The following is a 12,096-nucleotide window of genomic DNA, read 5'->3' as shown; positions in this document are numbered from 1 at the left end:
TTTTTTATTTAAAAATTAATTTTATGAAATGAATGTATTAAGGCTATTGCAATAATTTGAAGCGTCCACTTTGTACAGGGTGGGTCAACTTGCTGGATGGAATTGCGCGACACCTTGATTTTTTTATTTAAAAATGAATTTTATGAAATTAATGTATTAAGGCTATTTCAAGCGTCCACTTTGTACAGGGTGGGTCAACTTGCTGGATGGAATTGCGCGACACCTTGATTTTTTTATTTAAAAATGAATTTTATGAAATTAATGTATTAAGGCTATTGCAATAATTTGAAGCGTCCACTTTGTACAGGGTGGGTCAACTTGCTGGGCGGAATTGCGCGACACGTTGATTTTTTTATTTAAAAATGAATTTTATGAAATTAATGTATTAAGGCTATTGCAATAATTTGAAGCGTCCACTCTGTACAGGGTGAGTCAACTATCTTGACGAAATTATATGGCACCTTCATATTTGCTCTGTGAAATAATTATTCAATGGGAGCATAAAAGCTCTAATAAACTTGACTGATCAAACTAACTACCGTATAACCTTTTTTTAAGTGAGGTTATTTTTAAAGCAAAAGTATGAAAAATTATTGTACCCAATTGAAGCACTCGCTTAAAACAGATTTTTCTGTAATGATTATTGTGTGAGTTATTTAATATCATCGAGTTGAGTGTAGTACCCGGTATATCGATGGATGTGGAATATCTAGGTCGAAAGTCATTTATGGAGTGATGGTTAAACGGAGAAATTAAGAATTAATGATACTGCTTATCTAATTTATATGTAGAATAGGGTAATTGGGTCAGAAGTCATTTAAGGAGCGGCGCCTAGGCGGAGAATGTAAATGTAAATGAGACTGTTTAAGTGATTCAATGCCTGGAATATATGATGTTCCAGGAAATTATTAATATAAAATTCCGCCATATCCCATGTGCCCTTCATTCCTGTAAACATAATCCAGAAATAATGGGGCTCTTTCCTCATAGTTCTAATTGCCACGAATATTAAACATGAGTAACATTATCCACACATTCCAAGTATCTACCCAACGTAAACATTTCACGTGGTGTTCACCAACATACATGTATATATTAACTAAAAAATAAATAAAATGTAGATATCAGCAAATGGTCTTTCCTTCATATGTACAGTCTGTAGGTACTATTTCGGTATGCACGAAAAGTACACGTGCCACCTCGTAAGGGGAATTAATTATTTATTAAATTCACTCAACGATATTTTCCCACAACCGAGAGTTACACTTTGGGCAGACAATTACGCGGTAGATAGGTTCTATTTGTACACTACTTTACGGATAATTCACGGGCAATTACCTTGGAATTGTCCCCAGGGGCCGAGTCGTGTTCTCCGGTCGCAAGTGAAGCACACAGCCCGATATAAATTAGTCTCGACTGTAAATCGTGGAGGCGCTCGGGGTGGCCAGGGGATAATTTAACACGGCCGAGCGATGCCCATTGATTTGCGAAGCATCAAACTTCGCCGAAGTTCAGGGGGCGCCGGTTTGTTCTTCGACTGCAGCTTCCGGATTCGATTTAACTTCTTGAAAGACCAACCGGAAAAGCGATAGGCGCGTAATCGATGTACAAGACTACATATAGAGTTTTCTATATAAATTCGTGCAACCATGTTGAAAAAAAAAAAAGGACAAAGTGTCACGGTCAGGGTTGGGTAAGGGAAATACCCTAGGTAATATACGTAGTTTACCTATTGTATATGTAGAATGACCCTTTCTTCTTCAATGTTCATTTTTTTTTAATGAAATTTTACGAGCACCACGTTCTTCCTTAGGGCATCCATAATTATATGCAAAGTTTCAAATGATTCGGTTGACCCAATAGTGAAAATAATTTTTATAAACGTCATTACCTATCGTATTTGTAGAATAACCCTTTCGTACCACCTTAGGTACTTTACGTAAAAAACCTCGAATGACGCTTCACTGCCCAACCCCTTTGGTTACCGAACACTCGGAATGGGAGGGCAAAAGTTGAGCATAACGCACTTTGCGCCCCGAGGAGAGTTTCCCGACCCGCCAGGTTGTGTTTCCCCTAAGGAAAATATGATAACGGGCCGAGTTTGGTAAGTTTCCCCTAGGTTCGCCACCGTAGGGGGTTCTGGGGAATTCCGCGGACGGCGGAGCGCCGAGAAATCCCGTCTAGGGGTGAAACTCGTGCTTAACGTAACCGCCGGTTACGGGGGCGGTTATCGAGGGCGTTCCGGCTGATTTTACCCCGTGGACGAAGGGTCAGGGATCCCCGGCGAAAGGCCGCAATTACCTGGGGGTACGAGTAACGACGTACACGCGACGTACGCGCAAGACCGACCGCTACGAGTGCTAAGGGTGCTCGCAACTTTACGACGACAAGAGAATACGAGGTTATGTGGTATTTCGGGACAATGTTGCAAAGCCGCATATTCCACCGAAATGCACCCTCCTATTAGTAGGCCACCCTGATAATGAGATTACGGGGAACGAACACCTCTTCCGAGGTGGAATTTGGTAGTAAATATTGTAGACATTATCGTTATAATAGGAGTAGCAGGTTTTATTTCTATGTGTACATACGTTTAACGCTAATTAGCGACGAGTACAAAAAATAAGGAGACAATTAGTGACGAGTACAAAAAATAAGAAGACAGTTTCCGATGACACCGTCTCAAAGCTCCACTTTGAAAATCGATTAAGATGATTGGTGTTTTAGGACGCTGGTAGAATTCGAAGTTATGTGGTATTTCGGGACAATGTAGCGAGGTTGGTACATAACCCCGAATTGCATGCTTCCATTAGTACCCACTCCGATAATGCGATTACCGGGAAGGAACACATCTACCAAGTGGAATTTCTAGGCAAATCTTGTAGAAGCTATCGGTATAGTAGGTTTTATGGTATAGTAGGCTTCATTTGGATACGTACATACGTTTGACACTGATTAGTTACGAGTACATAGAATAAAAAGGCAATGTCAATTTCCATGGGCATCTCATCAGTGTATCTCCAAAGGGATGAAAAATGGAAAGAGGCCACTCAGTGTTTCCGCAAAGGTGCAAATCGTGAAAGACACTGCCAAAGACCTTCGTTTATCATTTTCGACAGAATTTCACCGGGGTCTCTTCTTAATCGTTGTTAGCTATAAGTCGCTCATGTAAGGACGTTAACGTCGAGATTTAAGTCATCGGAGAAACGTCGAGTTTGCTTTGGCATGCCAGGGAAGTGTCGTAACTCGTGTCGTTACCGATGCACACAGGGGTGTGTGTCAAGGGGTTAAAGTTTCGAATCTTTGCGAGACTAGTCGACAAACTTCCACCGAGAGGCTCGGCTTCCTTCGCTCTTGCTGCCGTATCGTCGGGACGACTGGGCTGACAAAGTTGATAAGAATTTCCTTTTATCGCCGTTGATGTAGGTAGCAATGTTGACGATAAAATTACGGAGAAAAAGTATCGCCACATTAGGTGGTTTTCATTCGTTTAAAAAAAATGACATCGTCAGGGTGACCGAAGTACGATGAAATCCTACACGGGTCGTGAGCTCGAAAAATTTCTTGCAAATGGCTTAACGAGATCATCGGGGTGATCTATGGGTTCGGCAGGTGGTGGTGCCCCAAAGCTGCACAACAAATGGTGTCAAATGGGGGTTGCTGCCGTCGTTTACCGGAGAATGGCCGGGAAAAGGCGAGAAATTTGGCAAAGGGCGCACAACTGCCGCCATTCAGTCCGGCCCGGTCCTTTGAGGGCTATGGCGACAGTTTAGGCCCGTTAGGGTATTTATGGATCAGGGGTTGCTTCCGGCTCGTCCATCGAGGGGTGGCTCTATTCAAGGCCGGCACGCGACTCGCCCCCGAGCCGTTCCTGACCTAGACCTGGATCGAACACCTTGTGGAGTACAGGACCATTCACGTCTGCACCCTCGCCCTCGTACAGTTTTCATTTATACACCCCAAAGACCTCTGACCACTTTGATGTGCATCCCTGTCGTCGTGAACATTTCTTTCCCCTGTATGGTATTTCAGATTTAGTGTTAATTTTAGTGTACTTATATCGGACAAGAAGCAAGAAAGATATTTCTTTTTTTTTTTTCGAAAAATGAAATTTCACGGCCAGCGCGTTCTTTCTTGGAGCCTCCATAATCACGTGTTTAAGGTTTAGATAATTCGGTGCACCCAGTTTGGAGAAAAGTTTTATAAATATTTTGACTTTTTGGCACGTGTATTAGATTTTATTTATTCCGATCTAGATCGAACACCTACGTGGCTTTTCATTAAGGAGGTACACAGTTCCATGGGTTTTTCAGTGAAAGCGGTATTTTCTGGGACATTCAATCGTTCCCAGTGAAATGATATCGATAACGCATTAAGAAGGATAATTTTATCCGTGCGTTCAGGGGGGTGGTACTCGATATATGATGTGGGGTGATTTACGCGACCCAGAACCCTCGGGAATCCTTAATGCGCACCCTCGTCGACGTCTCAATTTCGTCGCCTTAGGGATTTTTCACGGCCTTCCCGGATAGCCTGCTCTTAAGGACTTTCGGAACGAGCAATTTATAATGTAGCCTGAATTAAACCTCGGCTCGATGGAAATTTCACGAGGAGAAGTTTCCCCGTTAAGCGATGAATGCTTACGCCCAGCCAGCCCTCGTTATTAGGTAGGACGGACCAGTCATCACGGACTGACAAAGAACTCCAAAGTTCCCTCCACCACGGGATGACAGGACGTACCCTTGATTATCGGTATCCCAGTTATCCCCGAATATTTCAAAAATACGTGCACCTAGCGAAAAACGCTTCGAACAAAACTTGAAGAGCTTTAAGTTCCCCAGAAAAAGTTCTATCTTCGATCTCGTCGTAAACTCAGCCGTTAGGGCTGAAACCTAATTGCGAGTCTTACGCCCAGACCGAGGTACTAGAACGTCGTACCTAAACACCTGCCGCTACCCTGCACTTTCGCGTGGTTTTCCTCCGCAACAATTAAGTTTACGGCGAAATCCAAGGAATACTTTTTTATAGAGAATTCACTGCTCTATAACTTTTATTCGAAGCATTTTCCTCTGGGAGGTGTCGACTTCCGGAGGAGCTTCGCCGGCCCCTGAGCTCAACAAAGATGCATTGTAAGCGAACCACCTGGCACGCGCCAAGTCCTGTCTGCATTGTTACCGCCCACGCGCCGCAGGCCGCAGGCCGCATCCCGCACGCGTGACATCTTTCCGCCGTGCACGCGTACACCCGAGCCGGATGCGCGTATCGTAGCCGGATTTGTGCGTTTCCCGACAACTTCCGGCAACTTGCCCTCCCCCTCTCCGACTTCTTCCTCTTCCGTGAATGCTTCCCTTCTTGCGCGGAACGCAACGAGCCGATTGTTTGCCGCCATTGCGTTTTCCTCCCCCACGTGCGTGCCAAGATCGACACTTTTTATCGGTTTGAGGAAGTAGGAAAACTCGTACGTGCAACCAAATGTACCGTGACATTTGGCAGAAAGATATTACCTGGGATTGTAATTTTTAAACAATTTTTAAGTTTGAGAAAAAACGTTCCATGAAAGATATTGACCCCTCGGATACCACTATCACATCCCCTTAAAGCGTCCTTTCCGTTCTCCCGCGTCCCGAGCGGCGACGTTAATTAATTCTCATCGATTCCTTCATTATACCCCGACAAAGCCTGGGGAAGGACGTCAATCGAGGCACCCCCGACGTGGGGGAAACTCCCCCATGGGTTGCTTACTTCGGCGCGTTCTTAAATCACTCCCCCCGTTAATCATTCCCGTGAGTGGAGGGAACTTAACCCCTTCGCCAAGTTACAATTGGAATCCGCAATTGCGTCCCTAAAGTCTGTCGGTTTATCCAGGGGAAGTAGGATCAAAGCACCCACCCTTGGCGAGGAAAGTCGGGGTGTGTCGCAAGACTCCTTATCACCCTCTCCTATCTGGAATTGCGCGATTCACGCGTCCCCTGATAAGCACGCGACAACGTTCCCGGCCTCTTTGGGCTATTAAGTCCTTCGGTAGAGCTTAATTAATATTTCCTGGCCTGCCCTTTATCTCTGCTGTTATCGGCGTGACGGGGGAGTCAAGATGCCCCGAGCTATTTGTAAGCTACGAGATAGTCAACACGACTCTTCGCATCCCTCGTCGAGTCGGGCCCTTATCACTGGGACTGCTCCATTCGTGCGAACCACTTTATGCAAATTTTCTAAACGTTAACCTCTTCACCTACGATATCGTGTAAGGGACATGGTATATGAATCGGGCCAAACAAAACCTATGAGAGACGTGTGAGGCTTTGAACGTTCAGCCAAACCGACCCTAAGGTAGGTCCTGAAACTCGGGAAATTTAATTTCTTATAAACTATTTTTAAAATACCTATAAAGAAATTTGAGTTTCAGGACCTTCCTTATAGTCTCCCCATTCACGTTGTAAAGTTTCAAGCTATTCGGTAAACCGAGTTGGGAGAAATGTTTGATAAACAAAACCTCTGACGACACTTTCGCATCACCTTAAAAAAAAAATAGTGTCTTATTCGGATCGACTGATTTCGCCCCTGCCCCCCAAATGGGGAGGTTCACTTCGCCTTAATAAATCCCCGAATAGTGTCCCAGAAAATACCGCCGGAGAGGTCACACGCTTCGATCGACTCGTCACTTATCGATCCGAGCCCTATCGATCTCCCCCCCGTCCCCTGGTCCCCTCTCCACCCGGCGGCGACTATCGATCTTCCTTTATCTCGCCGCCGGTCGCAATCGATCTCTCGTTACCCCTCGGAGACGGCGGATCGCGATCCGTGGGAATCGGGACGACGGAGCGCGGCTTGCTGCCCCAAAAGAAGCGGCTCTCTCGGTCTCGAGGTTTTTCGCGAGGTGCCGTGATTTGTCACGTGGTGGGTGGCGGCCGAATTACGTTGCATTTGCAATTTCACGCGTGGCCCCCCTCTGGCGTGCCGAGAACCCGACGAGATAGTGGGGGCCTGACCCCCACTCTGACTAACCCCGACCCCCTCTTCGAAATTCGGCAGAATGGATTGTTCAGCAGGAAGTCAGTCGCATGTCCTTTCAGAACCGATTGCTGATGTTTTAAGATGTAACGAAAAAAAATGTAACGATATATATNGAAAAGTCAAAATATTAATCTTTACTCCAAATTGGACGCAAGGGATCATTTGAAACTAACACGTGGGCAAGGAAGTCCTTACGAAGGGCTTGGTACTCCGCGAAATTTCAACGCGTTTATTTATCCTGTGTATTCCAGAATTTTTATCAGATATGTGATCATAATTTTATGGACGGTCTGATATCGTCGCCGGATCGATCGCTGCAGTATTTTTTATCGGCACTAGGTCTGCAGCCACGATAGTCGCAAGTGTCTCATCAGCTTTCGCCCGGGAAAGCTCCTCTGGAGCTTTCTTCGGTTACTCGTCTCCTCCTCCTCTTCCTCGAAAGTTCCGCTCGTGATCTCGCAAGCTCGAGACGTCGAGCGTTCTCCCTGTCGGGTCCTTGGAAAATTATTCATTATTATCAGCCCTATCTCGAAGCCGTTTGCATACGCTCCCAGGAAGGGGAGGCTGCGTGCAATTGCTTGCAGTTGCTTGAAAGTGCGTGCACTCGCACCTGCGTGGAAGTTTGCAAGCAGAGGCTGCATGCGGATCTTCCAGCTCCGGCGATAATTGCGAAACCGTTTCATATCCACAATGCGTACCCGGAGTGATTTAAACAATGTGACACGTGCAGAGCTCATTGTGGCATCTTGGGATGGAGAATGTCGCCAAAGATTAATCGGTAACAGCCGGTAATCAATAACGCCTATCTCGTCGCTCGGTATAAACCTAAGAGACGAAGTTTCACATGATTCGTTGCATCCAGTTTGGAGATAGGTTTTATAAATGTTTTGACGTTTCATTTTTTATATATATAGAATGTCCCTTTCTTATAACCTTAATATCGTAACGAACGAATGATTAAATTAGTTAATGATAAGAAGAAATAATAAAGAGACGCGGCACTCAGTCGAGGCCGTGATCTTGTTCGAGACGCAACCGCCTCTTGGTGATTGCGGAGGGAAAATCGATACGAATTTAGTAATTCGCTCGAGCGTCATTTTATTTTAATCAACGAGGTCCCGAAAAGGGGCCAACGATCAAATTTAGCAATTCGCTTGAACATAATTTTATTTTAATCAAGGAGGTCTCGGAAAGGAGCCAATGAAGCAACAGATCGTGGGTGCGAAGTCAGGGGAGCCCCCTTTGGTTCTTATTAAACTCCGGTCTAAAGAGTTAACTTCCGGCGGAAATCCCAAATGTCGGCCGTAGGTTCGCGGTGGATTCGGCCCGAAAATTTTCCGGCGAATATTAAAAGCCATTCCGGTCCTTATTGCGACACCTCGAGGACCGCGTGCCGAAGCGTAAAAGCAATTTCCAGAGGAAGACTGCTCGCAGGAGATCCTCCTACCCTGGCCCCTCCACTGGAGAAGTCTCTCCCCCTGTAAAATGCATTTTCAACGCATCCTCTCGTGCCCTGGAAACGACTTCCCCCAGGTGCATCCGAGGAAAGTTTCCGCGCGGAGATTGTTCCCGGGCGACGAACTTTCCCAGGACTTCGGCTCTTCTGCTCGGCCCCTTCTTCCTGGTTCTCGAGATCTTCGATTTTAACAGCGATCGAGATATCGAATGGAAACTACTTCCAACCGATTCTTGCAGCTGGCAGGCTCCTCTCGATATCCGAATCAACGGATTTACCGAATCAACTACTGATCCTCAGGGCCGCCCTGGGGGTCGATTCTCGAGTTCATATGAATTCTCTTCCGCATACAAACAAATCCGCATGAATTGTTGCATTGTTGCAAAGTCGCGCAAAGTGCTTAACACTTAAATGTCATGCACCGAGTGGTTAGTGCCGCCTGCGAAAGTTGATGGGAGACCCTGACATAGGAACCGGACTGGCTGTGGGGGTTTCAAGGATTCTTATCAATTATGCGCGCAAAAACCGTCGAAAATTCTGGACGGACGATTCCTTGGAAGCGAAAACTCGGCCCAGTAACACGATCCCGAAATCGGCGGGAGGCTGTCAGAGTGGGAGACCGGGACCCAGAGTGGGAGCAGCCTGGGCCCGAAAAGTGGGGAAAAAGTGGGAGAGTGGGCCCGATTAAAGGGGGGTCCTCTCTCGGGAACGGTCTCGGACTATGGATCCAGCCTGGTGGCTGGTCGCACCTGTCGCTACCACGGTGGTCTTGTCTCGTGGACCGAGAAACGGACGCCCCCGCACCAGTCCGGGACGAGTCCGCGGACCTCTTCCGAAACTCCTTTGGAACTCCTGGCGATCCTCGTCGTGCCATGTGGCGCGAGGACCTCCCCTTGCCCACCGAAACGTCCGCTCCTGCTCTGCAACCAAGAGCCAGCTTCAAGTTAACGACGACACGCCGAAAGGTGTTCGGGGACCTGCCGGCGTTGACCCGTGTAGGGGTCGAGGGTGGATAATGTCCTTACGTGCAACGAGAATGGCTAACGTCCTTGCGTGCCATGAGGATGCTTAGTATCCTCGGGTCCAACGAGGATGGCTGGCATCCTTACGTGCAGCGATGATGCCCAACATCCTTCCGACACCTTGAACCGTCGCAATCGGCGATGATCGCGTGACCAGGACGACCGAACTCCTCCAAGAAACCGGGCTAACCCGATTCATGACACCAGAGCTAGCCATCATTCAAGCTGACATGTCCATGTTCAATGTCCAGACGCCAAACTGTCCTCCCGACCCTCTAATACGTAGGCAAATGGTGGGTGACCACACAACCAACCTACCGAACCCCTCCACCTCGTACTATCAGTTTGCAGTCGATCCGTGGCACCAACATCGTGAAGATACGCTATCAGAAGACGTTCCCAAGCCTCTGGGAATAATCCTTCCGACCCTCTTCATCGATCTTCCCCATCCAGGTTAACCGCCACCCTCGATGGAGGTGACACTTAGTTTTCTCTCCTCTTCCGCAGGAATTCGCAGGTGGTTCCCCAAGTTGCAGCACTTCCTTTCGCCATGGGTCCTGTCTTGCAGTCGTAACGTCAGGGCGCGGTGAAGCCGAATTAGCATTGTCATTTCGATAGGGTCCCCGATACTCCCATTGATAATCAGGAGGTTAAACCCGTCCTGGTGGCAAGAAGCGACCCCCTCCTGTTCCCTGGTGGGCAATAGTCTGGGCCCGTTGCTGAAGAAGTCCTCCGCTCTTCCCGCGTTAGTCATTACGGCGCGTTAGTCATATGGCCGCGCTATTTGTGCTTTTTGTCCGGCGTAACGAAGACATTATACCGCTCGGCTGAGGGAGAGAGAAGAGAAGAGGATTCTCTCTGTCTCCCCCTGCCTGGCCCCCTCACCTCGAGGGGCCCAGGGCCATTACGAGGTATCGTTAGCTCGACTCTGTTCCGAACCAAATAGCCCAGAGTCTTCCTTTTCGCCTCCTTTTTTTACCCCTCTCTCTTTATCACTTTCCGTCCTTACCTTTCCATCGCCTCCTCCTTCCTGTTCCTTCCTTTTATGCCTTTTCTTCATTTTCTCCTATCCTTCCTCTTCCTCGTACGTTTATGCGCGTTCTCTCTCGTCGACTTCTTCTCTCGGTTTCGAGATTGACTTAACTATTAACTTCCGATTCCTTTTTATTCCAGCCTTTCGCTTCCTTCCTTTCACCATTTTCTTTAGTTATCGTTCCCTCTCCTCGCCACTCTTAGCGCGTGTTCTCCCTCACCTGTTCCTTCTCTATTTTGGTACCACCAGGGCTCACCTACGATTGAGCAAATCCTTGCTTCCGTATCCAGACGACCATGAAATCCTTAATGCGCTTTCCGATCCCACGGGATCCCGTAAATCCAGATGTAACGAAAGGAATTAAAGCGACCCTCCACGGGGAGAGGGGAAGTGAAAAAGGGACGACGTTTAACCGACAGGTGCTTTCCAGCCTTAAGGTGTCATGAAAGGTTTACTTGACATACATATAAAGTGTCCAAATATATTTATAAAACTTTTCTTCAAACTGGATGCACCTAATCATTTCGGACAATATATGAAACTTCTGTACGTAGTCATGGAGTCTCAATGAAAGAGTCTTTTTTCTTTTTTAATGAAATTTGACGAGCATCGCGTTCTTCCTTAGGGCCTCCATAATCACATGCTGAAGTTTCAAATAATCCGATGCACAAAATTTGAAGGAAGGTTTCATAAATATTTTCACGTTTTTATGTATATAGATGACCCTTTCATATCACCTTAAAAATGTCTGATTATCAAGTACCCCTAAAATCGTTATTGAAGACACATCGCTTTCCACCTGGGAAGATGAAACGACTATTTGGTAATTGTAGAACGGCATTTGTTTCGGCCTTAAGCTCGCTGTCGGATTTCCTTCCGTTTACCGTTTCACTATCGCGTTTCACGTCGGAATTCTCATCGGGCTTACCGTCCGGAATTAGCCATTAGGATTCTCATTGATTCTACCGCTAAGCCCTCCATTGAGATTCGAATTGGCTGTACTACTAAGCTTCCGGTCTCTCTAAGCGGATGAGCGAAAAACTCCGGATGACACTTCGAGCGGTTTCCACGCGACGATGTCTCCCCCTACGTCAGGAAAGTTTAATCAAAACCTGGAGCTCGCTACTTGATCCTTAAAATATTCCAAGTCCTAAGAATGGAAAAATGTAAGGAAAAAGATACCTACTGTCATCTTATCACGTTCAAAAGCATCGTTTCAGCGTCTGAACATAAAACGGTAGCTTCGATGAAACCCTATACATTGACAAAACGCGAGCAAAGTCAATATGATCAAATGGCATTTTTATTTTTTACAACAAATTTAGAAAAAATTGTATAGGTGTTGGGACCTTCTTCATCGTCTCCATATTCACCTGTCAAAGTTTCAAAATAATTCGGTGCACAGAAAAGCTTTATAAATGTTTTTATTTTTTCTTATATATATATAAAGTGTGTTATCACACTTTCATATCACCTTAAGGCGAGGGTCCTCGGTACTGGCCAATTTCGGCGGGGCACAACTAAACAAAACGGCTTGGTTGTATCAATTTGCAAGAAAATATTCCGTGGGGTGG

This window comes from Orussus abietinus, unplaced genomic scaffold (genome assembly GCF_000612105.2).
Source record: "Orussus abietinus isolate OABI.00-Male unplaced genomic scaffold, Oabi_2.0 scaffold16, whole genome shotgun sequence".
Classification (NCBI taxonomy): domain Eukaryota; kingdom Metazoa; phylum Arthropoda; class Insecta; order Hymenoptera; family Orussidae; genus Orussus; species Orussus abietinus.
Note: the sequence above shows the minus strand (reverse complement) of the source record.